At 44.6% G+C, this 18,205-nt stretch overlaps 1 protein-coding gene across 1 annotated transcript in view; it reads left to right on the forward strand.

Moving 5' to 3' along the window:
* Window positions 1–18,205, forward strand: part of LOC126176039 (zinc carboxypeptidase-like) — an 87,201-nt gene that overhangs the window by 5,757 nt on the left and 63,239 nt on the right. The window lies entirely within an intron of this gene.

Raw genomic sequence — 18,205 nt, forward strand, 5'->3', positions numbered from 1 at the left:
AGAATGCTCAAGCAAAGGCTGCTTTTAACAAGAAGAAAAACAACATCTAAGAGCATCAGCCTTCAAATCAGGAAAAATTTTTTGAAATCATATGTGTGGACTGTGGTATGCTATGGGTGTGAAACATGGACTCTCGGGACAGAGGAAGACCAGAAGCTAAATTCTTTTGAAATGTGGTGCTATAGATGCATGCTCAAAATAAAATGTATCGACAAGGTCACGAACGAAGTGGTTCTGGAAAGAGCAGGTGAGAAGAGAACCTTCTGGAGTTTCATTGTTAAAAGAAGGGTGCAATTTACAGGCCATCTATTAAGACATAAAGGAAACCTGAACACAATCATAGGGGGATATGTCGAGACTAAGAGGAAGACCACGACTGAGGTAGATGGTTCAAATCGTGAAAGATGTGGGATGTAACACCTATAAAGAAATGAAGAGAAAAGCTGAAAGACGCACAGAATGGAAACAATCTGCCATTGTAGCTGTCGCCAACCAATCCTTGGATTGACCACTACAGAAGAAGAAGAAGACACGGTAATAACAGTATATTTGAGGATTATTTGGAGCATGATCTGAATTTATCCAGTGCCAATTGCTTTAACAATACTGACCAAAAATGAATAGCAATAATATTAGCGATACTCCTTACAATGAGGCGGTAAGTCATCGGATAGCTATATACTCATATACAGACGGCGACAGTATCGCTTCACTAGGTATAAAAGGACAGTGCATTAACGGAGCTGCCATTTGCACTTGTACTAAAAATAGACTTTCACGGCCGGAAATGTCATGTCCATTATAATTATCCGGGCTGTTATGCCGTGGTCGGTTGACGAATTCTGTTTCAATTCCCAACGTTTCGTCCCCGTCTGCGGAGGACATCTTCAAGGGGGTCTGCAGCTCGATGGAAGCTCCAACACACCCACTGGCTCGCAGACGGGGACTAAACGTTGGGAACTGACACAGAATTCATCAAGCGACCACGGCATAACAGCCCAGATAATTATATTAGACATTTGAACTTATGTGATTCATGTAAAAGGTTTCCTACGTCATCATGGGCGCAAGGCGGGTATTAACAGACTCTGTTTGCGGAGTAGTAGTTGGAGCTAAACGTATGGGACATTCCATTTCGGAAATCGTTGGGGAATTGAATAGTAGAGATCGACCGTGCCAAGAGTGAGCCGAGAACACTAAATTTCAGTCTTTACTTCTCACCACGGACAACGCAGTTGCCGACCGGCTTCAATTAACGACCGAGTGCAGCAGCGTTTGCATATACACTCCTGGAAATTGAAATAAGAACACCGTGAATTCATTGTCCCAGGAAGGGGAAACTTTATTGACACATTCCTGGGGTCAGATACATCACATGATCACACTGACAGAACCACAGGCACATAGACACAGGCAACAGAGCATGCACAATGTCGGCACTAGTACAGTGTATATCCACCTTTCGCAGCAATGCAGGCTGCTATTCTCCCATGGAGACGATCGTAGAGATGCTGGATGTAGTCCTGTGCAACGGCTTGCCATGCCATTTCCACCTGGCGCCTCAGTTGGACCAGCGTTCGTGCTGGACGTGCAGACCGCGTGAGACGACGCTTCATCCAGTCCCAAACATGCTCAATGGGGGACAGATCCGGAGATCTTGCTGGCCAGGGTAGTTGACTTACACCTTCTAGAGCACGTTGGGTGGCACGGGGTACATGCGGACGTGCATTGTTCTGTTGGAACAGCAAGTTCCCTTGCCGGTCTAGGAATGGTAGAACGATGGGTTCGATGACGGTTTGGATGTACCGTGCACTATTCAGTGTCCCCTCGACGATCACCAGTAGTGTACGGCCAGTGTAGGTGATCGCTCCCCACACCATGATGCCGGGTGTTGGCCCTGTGTGCCTCGGTCGTATGCAGTCCTGATTGTGGCGCTCACCTGCACGGCGCCAAACACGCATACGACCATCATTGGCACCAAGGCAGAAGCGACTCTCATCGCTGAAGACGACACGTCTCCATTCGTCCCTCCATTCACGCCTGTCGCGACACCACTGGAGGCGGGCTGCACGATGTTGGGGCGTGAGCGGAAGACGGCCTAACGGTGTGCGGGACCGTAGCCCAGCTTCATGGAGACGGTTGCGAATGGTCCTCGCCGATACCCCAGGAGCAACAGTGTCCCTAATTTGCTGGGAAGTGGCGGTGCGGTCCCCTACGGCACTGCGTAGGATCCTACGGTCTTGGCGTGCATCCGTGCGTCGCTGCGGTCCGGTCCCAGGTCGACGGGCACGTGCACCTTCCGCCGACCACTGGCGACAACATCGATGTTCTGTGGAGACCTCACGCCGCACGTGTTGAGCAATTCGGCGGTACGTCCACCCGGCCTCCCGCATGCCCACTATACGCCCTCGCTCAAAGTCCGTCAACTGCACATACGGTTCACGTCCACGCTGTCGCGGCATGCTACCAGTGTTAAAGACTGCGATGGAGCTCCGTATGCCACGGCAAACTGGCTGACACTGACGGCGGCGGTGCACAAATGCTGCGCAGCTAGCGCCATTCGACGGCCAACACCGCGGTTCCTGGTGTGTCCGCTGTGCCGTGCGTGTGATCATTGCTTGTACAGCCCTCTCGCAGTGTCCGGAGCAAGTATGGTGGGTCTGACACACCGGTGTCAATGTGTTCTTTTTTCCATTTCCAGGAGTGTAGTTGTCAGTGCTAACAGACAAGCAACACTGCGTGAAATAGCCGCAGAAATCAATGTGTGACGCACGACGGACATACCCATTGGGATAGTGTGGCGAAATTTGACGTTGATGAACTATGGCAGCAGACGACCGCCTTAGTCAACAACTCGACATCGCCTGCAGCACATCTCCTGCGCTCGTGACCATATCGGTTGGACCGAAGACGACTGGAAAACAGTGGCCCAGTCAGATGAGTCAGGATTTCAGCTGGTAAGTGCTGATGATAGGGTTCGAGTGTGGCGCAACCCACGAACCCGGCTTTCCAAATTGACAACAAGGCACTGTGCAAGCTGATGGTGGCTCCATAATGGCGTGGGCTGTGTTTACTTGGGATTGTCTGGGTCCTCTGGTGCAACTGCACCGATCATTCACCGGAAATGGTTATGTCCTGCTACTTGGAGGTCATGTGCAGGAATTCATGGACTTCATGTTCCCCGACAACGTTGGAATTTTTGTGGATGACACGACCGTTTATGACTCGTCTGAGGAACTTTCTGAACAGTTCGAGCTAAGTCTTGACCACCCTTATCGACTTGTATGAATCCCATCGAACATTTATGCGACTTAATCGATAGATCAGTTCGTGCGCAACATCCTGCGCCGGTATCTCTTTCGCAGTTATCGATGGCTATAGAGGCAGCTTGGCTCAGTATTTTGGCAGGGAGCGTGTTGAGTCCATACCATGTCGAGCTGCTGCACTGAGTCAGGCTAAATGAGGTCTGGTACCGTATTAGGAGGTATGCCATGACGTTTGTTACCTCATTGTACTACTACTGTTAAAAATTTGATAACAATAGTTTCAATGGAAAAATAAGAAATATTTTTATGGGTGTAAAAAGCTCGGATTTTATGCCACTGAGAGTGCCGAAGAAGTGAAATTCACAAAGACTGCACCACTGGGGGTTTCGGGAACTATGATGGTTTGGTGGGGAAGAAGAATACGTGGCTGCAATGGGTTAAAGATGCGCATAACAATAGTTACAACAGAAAACAAGAAATGTTTTTATGGGTATACAAATGTCGGATTTTATGTCGGTGAGAGAATTAACTGTTGAAATTCCCTGGCAGATTAACACTGTGTGCCGGACCAGTGTTCAAACCGATAACTGAGAACTATGCCTCTCGCAAACAGTTATCTTACTGATTGAGCTGAGGCACGACTGACGACTACCATAAAAACTTAACTTCCGCAATTACGTCCCTAAACTTCACAGATGATTGTATTGTGTAGCCGTGGTGCCCCATACGATCACGCCAGGTGCCGAATCTGTATAACGATATTGAACTCGATATTTCAACATTCGTTCTACTCGGTGCTTTAACACACAGATACGTCCATTGTCAAGCTGCATGTAGAACCAAGATTCGTCTCAAAAGACGACGTTTTGCCACTCCTGTATCCCATGCGCTTGTCAAGTACCCCATTACGTGCGCTTGCGTCTTCTGCTGCATCAAGGAAAGCCGAAACAATGGTCGCCGTGTGGAGAGTCCGTCATGCTCCAGACGTCGCCGCGATCTCTTGCGGGTACTTGTCTAGTTTCAAACTAGTCCATTTCCTGAATCGAGGTACGTGTTGTGGCTGTGAGGCCGAGTGAATAATGTATCTGTCCTCTCGAACACTAGAAGCGTGGAGCAGCTGACATGCTGCATGGCGCTATGACCCTGTTGAATTCACTGATTCTACATTCATATGACAGTCGTGGGATCCTGGCCATCTCGGAACTGTAAAAAACAGTATCGACAGACCATAATTCTGTCGCTGTCGAATTCCGGCACGTGTCGTCTTTGTCTCCGCCAGATGCGGTAAACAGTGCTAGACTTCTGAGGGCTCCACGCTTCATGCAGTCGCAGCATGGTGTCACAAATAACATGGGCGGGTCTGCTAGATCGCATACACGAGGGTGGTTTCATAAATCTGACAGAAAAAGCAAGAAAAAATGTTTGATTCGTAAAAAACTCACTTTACTTCTCGACGTAGCCTCCTTTGAGGGATATACAGTTGGTACAGCGAGCCTCCAGTTTTTTCATCCCGTCGGAAAAGTTGGTTCCGTCAGACTCTGTAAAATATTCTTTGACTGCAACTATCACTTCCTTATTTGATGAAAATTTCTTCCCAGGAAGCCAAAGTTGCAAATTAGGGAACAGGAAGAAGTCACATGAGGGTAAGTATGGTGAATGAGGTGAATGAGGAACCAAATCAAGCCAAATTCATGCACTTTCGTCGTTGTTGTCGCTGATGTTTGGGATGATGCATTATCTTGATGAAAGAGCCCTTTTCTGCTTGCCTACCTTGGTCTTTTTTTGGCCAAAGCAAGTTTCAAACAAACAATAAAGCGTAGTAGTGTCCAGTTACGATTCTATGAGGATTATTCCTGGGGGTTGCAAAAAGCAGTGATCATCAACTTACCAGCTGACAAAATGGTCATTGTTTTCTTCAGTCCACTTTTATCAGTCTTCGTCCATCGTTCTTAGCGGTTTTGACTCTGGTTTGAGATTTCATCAACAATCACAAATCGGCGCAAAAAGTCTTGTGGATTGCGATTAAACATCGCCAGATATTGTGTTGAAATGTTGTGCCGAATGACCTTTTGGCCGACTGTGAGGAACTGCGGCACCCACCTCGTGCACAGCTTCTTCATAGACAACTCTCCGCGCAGGATATTACGCACTCGCTCTGTCGAGATACCTACAGTCTCAGCCATTATTCGACGGTCTTGCATTACCATATAATGGATTTTGGCAGTCGTTTCCTTCGTGGTGACCTCAATTGGACGGCCGGAACGCACTGCGTCTTAGCTGCTTGTCCGACCACGTTTAAATCCATTAATCCAAAAGTGAATGGCCTTCATTGATAGTGCAGCCTCTGCGGGAACTTCATCCAGTACTGTGTTGATTAGTGAGGCAGTCCAACGCTTTAAATGATAATGTTTAACAACAGCACGAAACTCGGTTTTCTCCGTTTTCAACTGCTGTCGACACGCTGACCAATTCGGACTGCTGTCAACAATGAGCTGTACGCTGTACATTGTTGAAATTCTTTATACGATCCTTGGAATAATCAAGCTTACCGACCAAGGAGGGGCAGCAAATATATTCCATTTTTTTCCGAACGCTCGTGTACCACGAACTACTTTATAATTCCGCTAATAGACATTCAGATAGTCCATACATCCGCCAAAAGCTACGTCTGCCACCATATAGAGCACTGAACCCTGGAACCATCTCATGCATACACCAAATATACCGAAGTTGCAAACTGATAAGCAGAATCCAAGATTTAAGCGTCTGCACGCTGACACTCGGTCACTTACAGTTGTCTACAGTTACAGTTCCGTACAGCAATCAGACATTCCTCATCTGCAGCCCTCAGTTGCTGACCAGATCCAGTCGTCGGAGAGTTAACGTCGAGTGTCGAAGTTTAGTCGAAGTGATAATCAAAGTGTTTACCTATCGAGAGACTGTAATCCTTAACTGTAATACAAACTGAACTACAATAAGTTCATAACCCTCTACTGTTTTAGGATGGATTAGGTTCAGAACTTTACCTCACTGCTACGCCTTCTTAACAAAGCGAAACGTCAGTATATTTTGGTGCACGAGTACAGCTATATAAACAAAAATGTCTGTTTGTTCAAGATCGTGTATCTCTGAAAGTTCTTGACCAATTGCTTTGAAATTTTGGCACAACGTTCCATTGGCATACGTGCGTGTTTTTATTTACCTGTTTTGAAATATATGTACTGCACAAATTTATATAAATTTAATAATAGGAAAACATCATAAAATACCCAATAGTGAAACGTTGTTATCAAGCAGGAAAGCTGTATTTGCGGCTTATTGATTTATGATTAGAATGCTACTATAGAATCTGAACTTGCAGTAACAGCCGGCCGGAGAGGCCGAGCGGTTCTAGGCTCTACAGTCGAACCGCGCGACCGCTACGGTCGCAGGTTCGAATCCTGTCTCGGGCATGGATGTGTGTAATGTCATTAGGTTAGTTAAGTTTAAGTAGTTCTAAGTTCTAGGGGACTGATGACCTCAGGAGTTAAGTCCCATAGTGCTCAGAGCCATTTGAACCATTTTTTTGCAGTAATAATCAAGCTACAGTAGCCCACTACCAACAGTATTGCAAGATGCTTAAAAATGTTATTAGGAAGGCAAAGAGTATGTAGTATGCAAATAGAGTAGCTAATTCGTAGGATAAAATTAAAACCATACGGTCAGTTGTGAAGGAAGTATCTGGTCAGCAGCACACGGCCGACGATATAAAATCAGTTCGCAGTAAAAATATTTCTGTTACTGATAAATCAGATATATGTACAGTATTTAACAATCATTTTCTGAGCATTGCTGGTGAATGAAATAAAAATTTAGTTTCTACAGGGAATCATATAACTTTCTTGGCAAATGCCTTTCCGAGAATGATGTCTGAAATACTCCTCAGTGATTCAGACAAGAGAGAGATTGAGTCAATAACTAAATCACTGGAGACTAAGGACTCTCATGGGTATGATAGAGTGCCTACCAGAATATTAAAGTACTGTGCTACACATGTTAGCCCTATTTTTAGCCATACTTGTAATTTTTCCTTTAGGAATGATCAGTTTCCTGAACAATTAAAGTACTCAGTAGTGAAGCCGCTCTATGAAAAGGGGGAAAGGGATAATGTCGACAATTTTAGACCTATTTCTATGCCATCAGTGTTTGCAAAGGTTATTGAGAAAGCTATGTATGTAAGGATAATTGATCATTTTATAGCACATGATTTGCTATCAAATGTACAGTTCGGCTTTAGAGGTCGTTTAACAACTGAAAGTGATATATTCTCTTTCCTCTGTGAGTTACTGGATGGGTTAAACAAAGGTTTCGATCGCTTGGCGTATTTTTTGAGTTAACTAAGCATTTGATTGTATTGATCACAAAATAGTGCTCCAGAGTTTGGATCATTACGGAATACGGGGAGTAGCTCACAATTGGTTCACCTCTTACTTTAGCAACAGACAGCAAAAGTTCATTATTCACAATGATGAGAATGGCTGTGATGTGGGGTTTGAGTGGGGTATAGTCAATTGGGGGTTGCCCCAGGGATCAGTGTTGGGGCCACTCCTGTTTCTTATTTTTATAAATGATATGCCCTCTAGTAGTATGGGTAACTCTAAAATATTTCTGTTTGCTGATGACACTACCTTAGCAGTAAATGATGTTGTGTGCAATATTGGCTCGTTTTCAAATAGTGCAGTTCATGACCTAAGTTCAAGGCTTGTAGAAAACAAACTAACGCTAAATCACAGTAAGACTAAGCTTTTACAGTTTCTAACACACAATTCAACAAAACCTGACGTTTTAATTTCACAGAATGGGCATATGATTAGTGAAACTGATCTGTTCAAATTTCTAAGTGTTCAGGTAGATAGTAAACTGTTGTGGAAAGGCCACATTCAGGATATTGTTCAAAGACTTGATACTGCCATTTTTACTATTTAAACGGTATCTGAAGTGAGTGATCGTTCGACACGAAAATTGGTCTACTTTGCTTATTTTCATCCGCTTATGTTGTATGGTATTATATTTTGGGGTAACCCTTCCCGTTCTAAAAGGGAATTTTTGATTTAGAAACGGGCGGTTCGGGCAATGAACCTCTTGTCGACCCCTGATCACAAGTCTGGGTATTTTGACATTGGCCTCTCAATATATATATTCCTTACTGTCATTTCTTGCTAACGATATTAGCTTATTCCCAAGAATAAGCAGCTTTCATTCAGTTAATACTCGGGAGAAATCAAACCTGCATTTGGATCGGACTTCCTTAACTCTTGTGCAAAAAGGTGTGCAGTTACTACTCCATCCATTTTCAATAAGCTACCACTCGAATTCAAAAATCTTAGCAGTAATCCAAGCGCTTTCAAATCGAAACTGAAGAGTTTCCTAATGGGTATCTCCTTCTATTCTGTCGAGGAGTTCCTTGAAAAATTAAGCTGATTCTTGTTGTATTGTGGATTGCGTTTACTTAAACTTATGGAATGACTTTTTTCTGGTTCATAAAAATTTATTTTTATCTGTTATTACTTTTATGATGTAATTTCATGTACTGACACGTTCGATGACCTTATTTGGTACTACGGAACTTGACGGCTAAATAAATAAATAAATAGATAAGGCTCAAGGTCAGAGAGAGGGGGAAGAGGAGATGGAGAGAGGGGTGGGAGAAAATGGAGGTACAAGACAAGAAGGAGGAGATGAACCGAAAGAGAGAGTATTTGAGGAGATAGTGAGAGATAGGAAGGGAGGGGGGAGAAGATTGACAGAGAAAGGGGGGACGAGGTGGTGGACTGAGAGAGGGGGAGAGAAAGATGGGCAGGAGAAGACGGAGAGAGAGGATGAGGAGGAAGGAGGAGGAGATGGGCAAAGAAAAGTGAAGGCAGAGATGGACAGAGACAGTGGAGGGAAGCAGATTACGACGTATGTCCAATACCCATGCATATTACTTTTGTAAATCTTCGTGGCCAGTTTTGTAAAGGCCTCGTCGCTACTGTTGTGAAGGCCGGGTTGCACTGTTACCGCCGGCCGTTGTGACCGAGCGGTTCTAGGCGCTTCAGTCCGGAACCGCGCTGCTGCTGCTGCTACGGTCGCAGGTTCAAACCCTGCCTCGGGCATGGATGTGTATGATGTCCTTCGGTTAGTTAGGTTTAAGTAGTTCTAAGTTTTAGGGGACTGATGACCTCAGATGTTAAGTCTTAGAGCCATTTGAATTTTGAAGCCCTGCTACGGTAGTCCGCGTCTGTGAGTTCGTGAAATGGGTTCTGTTGCAGTACACCACTAGGACAATTTCTCCCTGCCATTATTACACAGCTCTGCCCCAGAGTCAGGTAACAGGATAGGAGAACGAAGGTTCTACAACACTCCAACAAATTAGTAACAGTCACACAAATGAATTAAAAAGGTTTACTTATACACTACTGGCCATTAAAATTGCTACACCAAGAAGAAATGCAGATGATAAACAGATATTCATTGGACAAATATATTGTACTAGAACTGACATGTGATTACATTTTCACGCAGTTTGGGTGCATAGATCCTGAGAAATCATTACCCAGAACAACCACCTCTGGCCGTAATAACGGCCTTGATACGACAGGGCATTGAGTCAAACAGCTTGGATGGCGTGTACACGTACAGCTGCCCATGCAGCTTCAACACGATACCACAGTTCATCAAGTGTAGTGACTGGCGTATTGTGGCGAGCCAGTTGCTCGGCCACCATTGACCACACGTTTTGAATTGGTGAGAGATCTGGAGAATGAGCTGGCCAGGGCAGCAGTCGAACATTTTCTGTATCCAGAAAGGCCCGTACACGACCTGCGACATGCGGCCGTGCATTATCCTTCTGAAGTGTAGGGTTTCGCAAAGATCGAATGAAGGGAAAAGCCACGGGTCGTAACACATCTGAAATAAAACGCCCACTGTTCAAAGTGCCATCAATGCGAACAAGAGGTGAACGAGACGTGTAACCAATGGCACCCCATACCATCACGCCTGGTGATACGTCAGTATGGCGATGACGAATACACGCTTCCAATGTGCGTTCACCGCGATGTCGCCAAACACGGATGTGACCATCACGATGCTGTAAACAGAACCTGGATTCATCTGAAAAAAAAAATTACGTTTTGCCATTCGTACACCCAGGTTCGTCGTTGAGTACACCATCGCAGGCGCTCCTGTCTGTGATGCAGCGTCAAGAGTAACCGCAGCCATGGTCTCCGAGCTGATAGTCCATGCTGCTGCAAACGTCGTCGAACTGTTCGTGCAGATGGTTTTTGTCTTGCAAACGTCCCCATCTGTTGACTCAGGGATCGAGACGTGGCTGCACGATCCGTTACAGTCATGCGGATAAGATGCCTGTCATCTCGACTGCTAGTGATACGAGGCCGTTGGGATCTAGCATGGCGTTCCGTATTACCCTCCTGAACCCAACGATTCCATACTCTGCTAACAATCATTGGATCTCGACCAACGCAATCAACAATGTCGCGATACGATAAACCGCAATCGCGATAGGCTACAATCCGACCTTTATCAATGTCGGAAACGTGATGGTACGCATTTCTCCTCCTTACACGAGGCATCACACACAACGTTTCACCAGGCAACGCCGGTTAACTGATGTTTGTGTATGAGAAATCGGTTGGAAACTTTAGTCATGTCAGCACGTTGTAGGTGTCGCCACCGGCGCCTACGTTGTGTGAATGCTTTGAAAAGCTATTCATTTGCATATCACACATCTTATTCCTGTCGGTTAAATTTCGCGTCTGTAGCACGTCATCTTCGTGGTGTAGCAATTTTAATGGCCAGTAGTGTATTTGTGTCTAGTTGAAATATGAAGTCTGTAACGCTCCACGGAATAAAACACAAAAAAAACGCCCTTAAGGCCTAAGTTCAAATAATCGTGGGTAAACTTGACAGTACATGGCAAGTGCAATTTACAACTGTCTGTTCACTTGTAAAGAGTTCACTAAACGGCGTAGCCTGTCTAAGTCAGCCCTGGGTGATGATGTATAACCAAATGGGCGAGGTGCTCTTCTATATTCCGAGTAGGTTTCTATCCGTTGTCCCGTCATTAGGGGACTGTGATCGGCCGGCAACTGACCGAGGTGAAGTCGATATCTTAATACTCAGGGCCGCCCGTGGCGCTGGTGGAACTCGCGCCAAGTGGCGAGTCTCTATGGCTCTGGCACAGCTCGCATCTTTGCACTCGTGGTGCTTTTGCTCTGGCTATGTCTTGTTCGGACGACACAGCAATTACAAACGTGTGCTTTCTCTTTTCTTTCTTTTCCGTTTAAGCAGTCTGCGCGTGACTAGGCACAGCTAGTAATTTTGATACATTATTTATTCTTACTTCCGATATTCTATGACGTGACAGTAGCAAGTGTGCAACTATGGCACTGTCCTAGAGCCACGGAAGTCTGTAGCTGGGGATTCGCTTCCTGTTAACTTTACGTTAACGGTGAATACAACATGCCGGCGGACGTTTCTTCTTCTTACACGAGAGATTTCTCTAATCTGTCCGCAGTATACTAGTCCAGAATAGTTTGATAACTGCGAGATAACTAATTAAATAATCTGTTCGTATCCATACAACTGGAACAAAGCGTAGTTAATGCTGTGCGTGATGATATTCAAGCTTCAGAACATGTAAGTTCCGTTTCAGAAAACGTGTGAATGATTTACTGCATCTTGCTCACATTCGGTGACTTAAAGAACGGTAAGCGTACATTACTAAAAAATCAGCATGACCCTTACGAGGACACCGGTGAGCGACCGAGGTAGGAAAGTCGAATGCCTACCAATGTTTTATACAACCTGCGCTGATTTTGTACGCCAATGGTCATTAAAGTGGGAGCACCATAAAGGGGAAAAGGAAAAAACGTCAAATTGACATGAAGTGCATTAAATGCATACTATCAGCGTTTCACATCAACCACACAAAGGAGACAGGTATAATAGCATCTACATTCTGTGTATGAAAGCTTTTTAGCGGACTTCTTAAGCAGAAATAGTATTTCAGTGTTGTTTGTGAGAGGATTCTGTTATGTTTATTATAAGAAAGACAGACGGTTACCAGCACGTGTCGCAATTCGACAGCGGCAGCCTTGTCGTCCTTACAGAGTACGGTTTTACAATCCCGCGACATTGCTAGTGGCAAGACACAAAGGAATTAAAGACATTAGCTGCTAGCGGGTATTGATTTGCATCAAGGGGGAATGTTGGAAATTTGTGTTGGACGGGGCTCGAACCCAGATCTCTTGCTTACTAGTCAGATGGGCTGACCGCTGCGCCATCCAGACACAGTTATCACCACACTCGCACGGACTACCCTAGCACACTTTTCGTCAGACACAAATTCACAACTGGTCTGGTTTCTACGACTGTCGAGCTATTACGGGCTCCTTTGGATACAGGAAGGCTATATTCAAATCCATGCAAGAGCTCAGGGTCCGCGTGTGCCTAGTGCCAGAGAAGACAGACATACTGTTCGCTCGGTTATACAGGGTGAGTCACCTAACATTACCGCTGGATATATTTCGTAAACCACATCAAATACTGACGAATCGATTCCACAGACCGAACGTGAGGAGAGGGGCTAGTGTAATTGGTTAATACAAACCATAAAAAAACGCACGGAAGTATGTTTTTTAACACAATCCTACTTTTCTTAAAAATGGAACCCCGTTAGTTTTGTTAGCTCGTCTGAACATATAAACAAATACGTAATCAGTGCCGTTTGTTGCATTGTAAAATGTTAATTACATCCGGAGATATTGTAACCTAAAGTTGACGCTTGAGTACCACTCCTCCGCTGTTCGATCGTGTGTATCGGAGAGCACTGAATTACGTAGGGATCCAAAGGGAACGGTGATGGAACTTAGGTACAGAAGAGAATGGAACAGCACATTACGTCCACATGCTAACACCTTTTTATTGGTCTTTTTCACTGACGCACATGTACATTACCATGAGGGGTGAGGTACACGTACACACGTGGTTTCCGTTTTCAATTACGGAGTGGAATGGAGTGTGTCCCGACATGTCAGCCAATAGATGTTCAATGTGGTGGCCATCATTTGCTGCACACAATTGCAATCTCTGGCGTAATGAATGTCGTACACGCCGCAGTACATCTGGTGTAATGTCGCCGCAGGCTGCCACAATACGTTGTTCCATATCCTCTGGGGTTGTAGGCACATCACGGTACACATTCTCCTTAACGTACCCCACAGAAAGAAGTCCAGAGGTGTAAGATCAGGAGAACGGGCTGCCCAATTTATGCGTCCTCCACGTCCTATGAAACGCCCGTCGAACATCCTGTCAAGGGTCAGCCTAGTGTTAATTGCGGAATGTGCAGGTGCACCATCATGCTGATACCACATACGTCGACGCGTTTCCAGTTGGACATTTTCGAGCAACGTTGGCAGATCATTCTGTAGAAACGCGATGTATGTTGCAGATGTTTGGGCCCCTGCAATGAAGTGAGGACCAATGAGGTGGTCGCCAATGATTCCGCACCATACATTTACAGTCCACGGTTGCTGTCGCTCTACCTGTCTGAGCCAGCGAGGATTGTCCACGGACCAGTAATGCATGTTCCGTAAATTCACTGCCCCGTGGTTTGTGAAACCCGCTTCATCGGTAAACAGCATTCTCTGTTAATGCCCATTGACAGAATTGCACTCGATGATCAAAGTCATCACCATGTAATTGCTGATGTAGCGACACATGAAACGGGTGAAAGCGGTGACGATGCAGTATGCGCATGACACTACTTTGACTCTGTCCACCAGCTCTCGCAATGTCCCGTGTACTCATGTGTGGGTTCATGGCAACAGCAGCTAACACACCAACTGCACCCGCTTCTCCTGTGACGGGCCTGTTACGGACCCGTTTGCGTGCTACGACCATACCTGTTGCATACAATTGGCGGTAGATGTTTTGCGATGTGCGGCACGTTGGATGCTCTCTGTCCGGGTACCGTTCTGCATACACCCTGCAGGCTTCAGCTGCATTTCGTCGACACTCGCCATAGATGAGTATCATCTCCGCCTTTTCAGAGTTCGAATACACCATGGTCACAGTTCTTACAACACTACACTATCACAGACGTCTGGTAACACGGTGTACTAGAGTTGGTCTGCGTGCGGAGACGAATGCGGAATAACAATAGCAGCAAGCGCTACTTGCGGACACTGCGACAGCTAGACCAAACCACAACAGTGCACTACAGCCACACTCGTAAACACGGTCGTCATCGTAAGCATGTCCCTGCAGATGCTGCTCTTCGACCGTGGCCCGTGTTTGTTACAACACGCAACTGAACGTCGGAGGTTTCAAGCGTCAACTTTAGGTTACAGTATCTCCGGATGTAATTAACATTTTACAATGCAACAAACGGCACCGATTACGTATTTGTTTATATGTTCAGATGTGCTAACAAAACTAACGTGGTTCCATTTAAAAAAACGTAGGTTTGTGTTAAAAAACATACTTCCGTGCATTTTTGTATGGTTTGTATTAAACAATTACACTAGCCCCTCTCTTCACGTTCGGTCTGTGGAATAGGTTCGTCAGTATTTGATGTGGTTTACGAAATATATCCAGCGGTAACGTTAGATGACTCACCCTGTATAGCATCGCACAGGTACGTCATGGACCTTGCGTCAGGAAGTGGGCTTGCTTGCAACAAGACCGATGACCACACGGTGAGATGGGTGCTTTCGACAGAGGGTGTCAAGTTGATTCCATATTGATTTCTAGAACGGTTTTGACATGGTTCCTCACAAACAACTCCTAACGAAACAGCTTGCCTGCGGAGTATCGTCTCAGTAGTGCGACTGGATTCGTGATTTCCTGCCCTAAAGACATCGAGTAAAACAGAAGTAGCATCTGGCGTTCCCTAAGGAAGTGTAGGTGCTCTGCTGTTTCTGATCCACACAAACGAATTTCGTAACAATTTGAGCAGACCTCCTAGACTGTTTGCAGAGGATGCTGTCATTTAGCATCTTGCAAATTTATCAGATGATCAAAACCAATTACAGAGAGATTTACGCAAGATATCTGTGTGATGCGAAAAGTGTCAATTCACTTCAAATAATTAAAGTCATCCACACGACTATTAAAAAGAATCCGCTAATTTTCAGTTACACAATGAATCACACATAACTAAACTGTCAGTTCAAATAAATGCTTAGGAACTACAATTACGAATGACTTTAATTCGAACGATCACAGAGATATAATCTTGTGGGGAAGGCAAATCAAAGACTGCTATTTACTGCAGTAAAAATTAGATGAGTAGTTGTACTAAAGAGACTGGCTACACTACACCTGTGTACCCTCTTCCGAAGTATTGCTGTGGAGAGTGGGATCCGCATTAGATAGGATTGGCGGAGAGCATCGAAAAAGTTCAAAGCGTTATCGCGAAATAGGAGAGAAGGTGTCACGGGTACGATAAGCTAATTGGAGTGGCAACCATTAACACAAAAGCGTTTTTCATTGTGGACATATATTTTACGAAATTTTAGTAACCAAATTACTTCTTCGAATGCGAAAATTCACTCATTGAACGTTTTTGTATTATAAGTAACGATGTTAGGAAGACAAAATAGAAATTTAATATCTTTTAATTGAGAGTAAATAATTCAGATTTTTTCGTGCGGAATTGATCTTTTATTTTCGCTGTACCTAACCATAACGGATGTGAAGCAGATAATGATTGCATTGCCTTGTGAAAATAAAAGAGAAAATATCCAACTAGAAACATTTTTTTTGTAAGTGTGGTTGGACCGTAAATGTTGATACGCCTTAGTGGAATACCTTAGGTGATCAGAAGTCAGGGTTGTGGAGTGAGCGGTCAGCCGCGAGCCGCACAGACATGGATGGCTATCTACGTAAATATTTGCTGTCGGAACGTTGGTGTCGGCCCTAGGCCAGCGGAAGCTGCAGAATTTTACGCGCAGTTAACACACTTGCATCTTGCTACACCACCGTCTGTCGTACATTAGGTTGTACAAAGCCGTTAAGCTGATGAAGTGTGCTGCATGGCCGTCAGTGATGTTGTTGTTGTTGTGGTCTTCAGTCCTGAGACTGGTTTGATGTAGCTCTCCATGCTAATCTATCCTGTGCAAGCTCCTTCATCTCCCAGTACCTACTGCAACCTACATCCTTCTGAATCTGCTTAGTGTATTCATCTCTTGGTCTCCCTCTACGATTTTTACCCTCCACGCTGCCCTCCAATACTAAATTGGTGATCCCTTGATGCCTCAGGACATGTACTATCAGCCGATCCCTTCTTCTAGTCAAGTTGTGCCACAAACTCCTCTTCTCCCCAATTCTATTCAATACCTCCTCATTAGTTACGTGATCTACCCACCTAATCTTCAACACTCTTCTGTAGCACCACATTTCGAAAGCTTCTATTCTCTTCTTGTCAAAACTATTTATTGTCCATGTTTCACTTCCATACATGGCTACACTCCATATAAATACTTTCAGAAACGACTTCCTGACACTTAAACCTATACCCAATGTTAACAAATTTCTCTTCTTCAGAAACGCTTTCCTTGCCATTGCCAGTCTACATTTTATATCCTCTCTACTTCGACCATCATCAGTTATTTTGCTCCCCAAATAGTAAAACTCCTTTACTACTTTAAGTGTCTCATTTCCCAATCTAATTCCCTCAGCATCGCCCGACTTAATTCGACTACATTCCATTATCCTCGTTTTGCTTTTGTTGATGTAAATCTGATATCCTCCCTTCAAGAGACTATCCATTCCACTAAACTGCTCTTCCAAGTCCTTTGCTGTCTCTGACAGAATTACAATGTCTTCGGCGAACCTCAAAGTTTTTATTTCTTCTCCCTGGATTTTAATACCTACTCCAAATTTTTCTTTTGTTTCCTTTACTGCTTGCTCAATATACAGATTGAATAACATCGGGGAGAGGCTACAACCCTGTCTCACTCCCTTCCCAACCACTGCTTCCCTTTCATGCCCCTCGTCTCTTGTAACTGCCATCTGCTTTCTGTACAAATTGTAAATAGCCTTTCATTCCCTGTATTTTACCCCTGCCACCTTCAGAATTTGAAAGAGAGTATTCCAGTCAACATTGTCAAAAGCTTTCTCTAAGTCTACAAATGCTAGGAACGTAGGTTTGCCTTTCCTTAATCTTTCTTCTAAGATAAGTCGTAAGATCAGTATTGCCTCACGTGTTCCAACATTTCTACGGAATCCAAACTGATCTTCCCCTTGGTCGGTTTCTATCAATTTTTCCATTCGTCTGTAAATATTTCGTGTTAGTATTTTGCAGCTGTGACTTATTAAACTGATAGTTCGGTAATTTTCACATCTGTCAACACCTGCTTTCTTTGGGATTGGAATTATTATGTTCTTCTTGAAGTCTGAGGGTATTTCGCCTATCTCGTACATCTTGCTGACCAGATGGAAGAGTTTTGTCATTACTGGCTCTCCCAAGGCCGTCAGTAGTCCTAATGGAATGTTGTCTAATCCCGGGGCCTTGTTTCAACTCAGGTCTTTCAGTGCTCTGTCAAACTCTTCACGCAGTATCATATCTCCCATTTCATCTTCATCTACATCCTCTTCCATTTCCATAATACTGTCCTCAAGTACATCGCCCTTGTATAGACCCCCTATATCCATCAAAGCTCTTGATATTCATGCAAGTGGCTCTCTTTTCTCCAAAGGTCTCTTTAATTTTCCTGTAGGCTGTATCTATCTTACCTCTAGTGAGATAAGCCTCTACATCCTTAAATTTGTCCTCTAGCCATCCCTGCCTAACCATTTTGCACTTCCTGTCGATCTCATTTTTGAGAAGTTTGTGTTCCTTTTTGCCTGGTTCACTTACTGCATTTTTGTATTTCCTCCTTTCATCAATTAAATTC

This window comes from Schistocerca cancellata, chromosome 3 (genome assembly GCF_023864275.1).
Source record: "Schistocerca cancellata isolate TAMUIC-IGC-003103 chromosome 3, iqSchCanc2.1, whole genome shotgun sequence".
Classification (NCBI taxonomy): domain Eukaryota; kingdom Metazoa; phylum Arthropoda; class Insecta; order Orthoptera; family Acrididae; genus Schistocerca; species Schistocerca cancellata.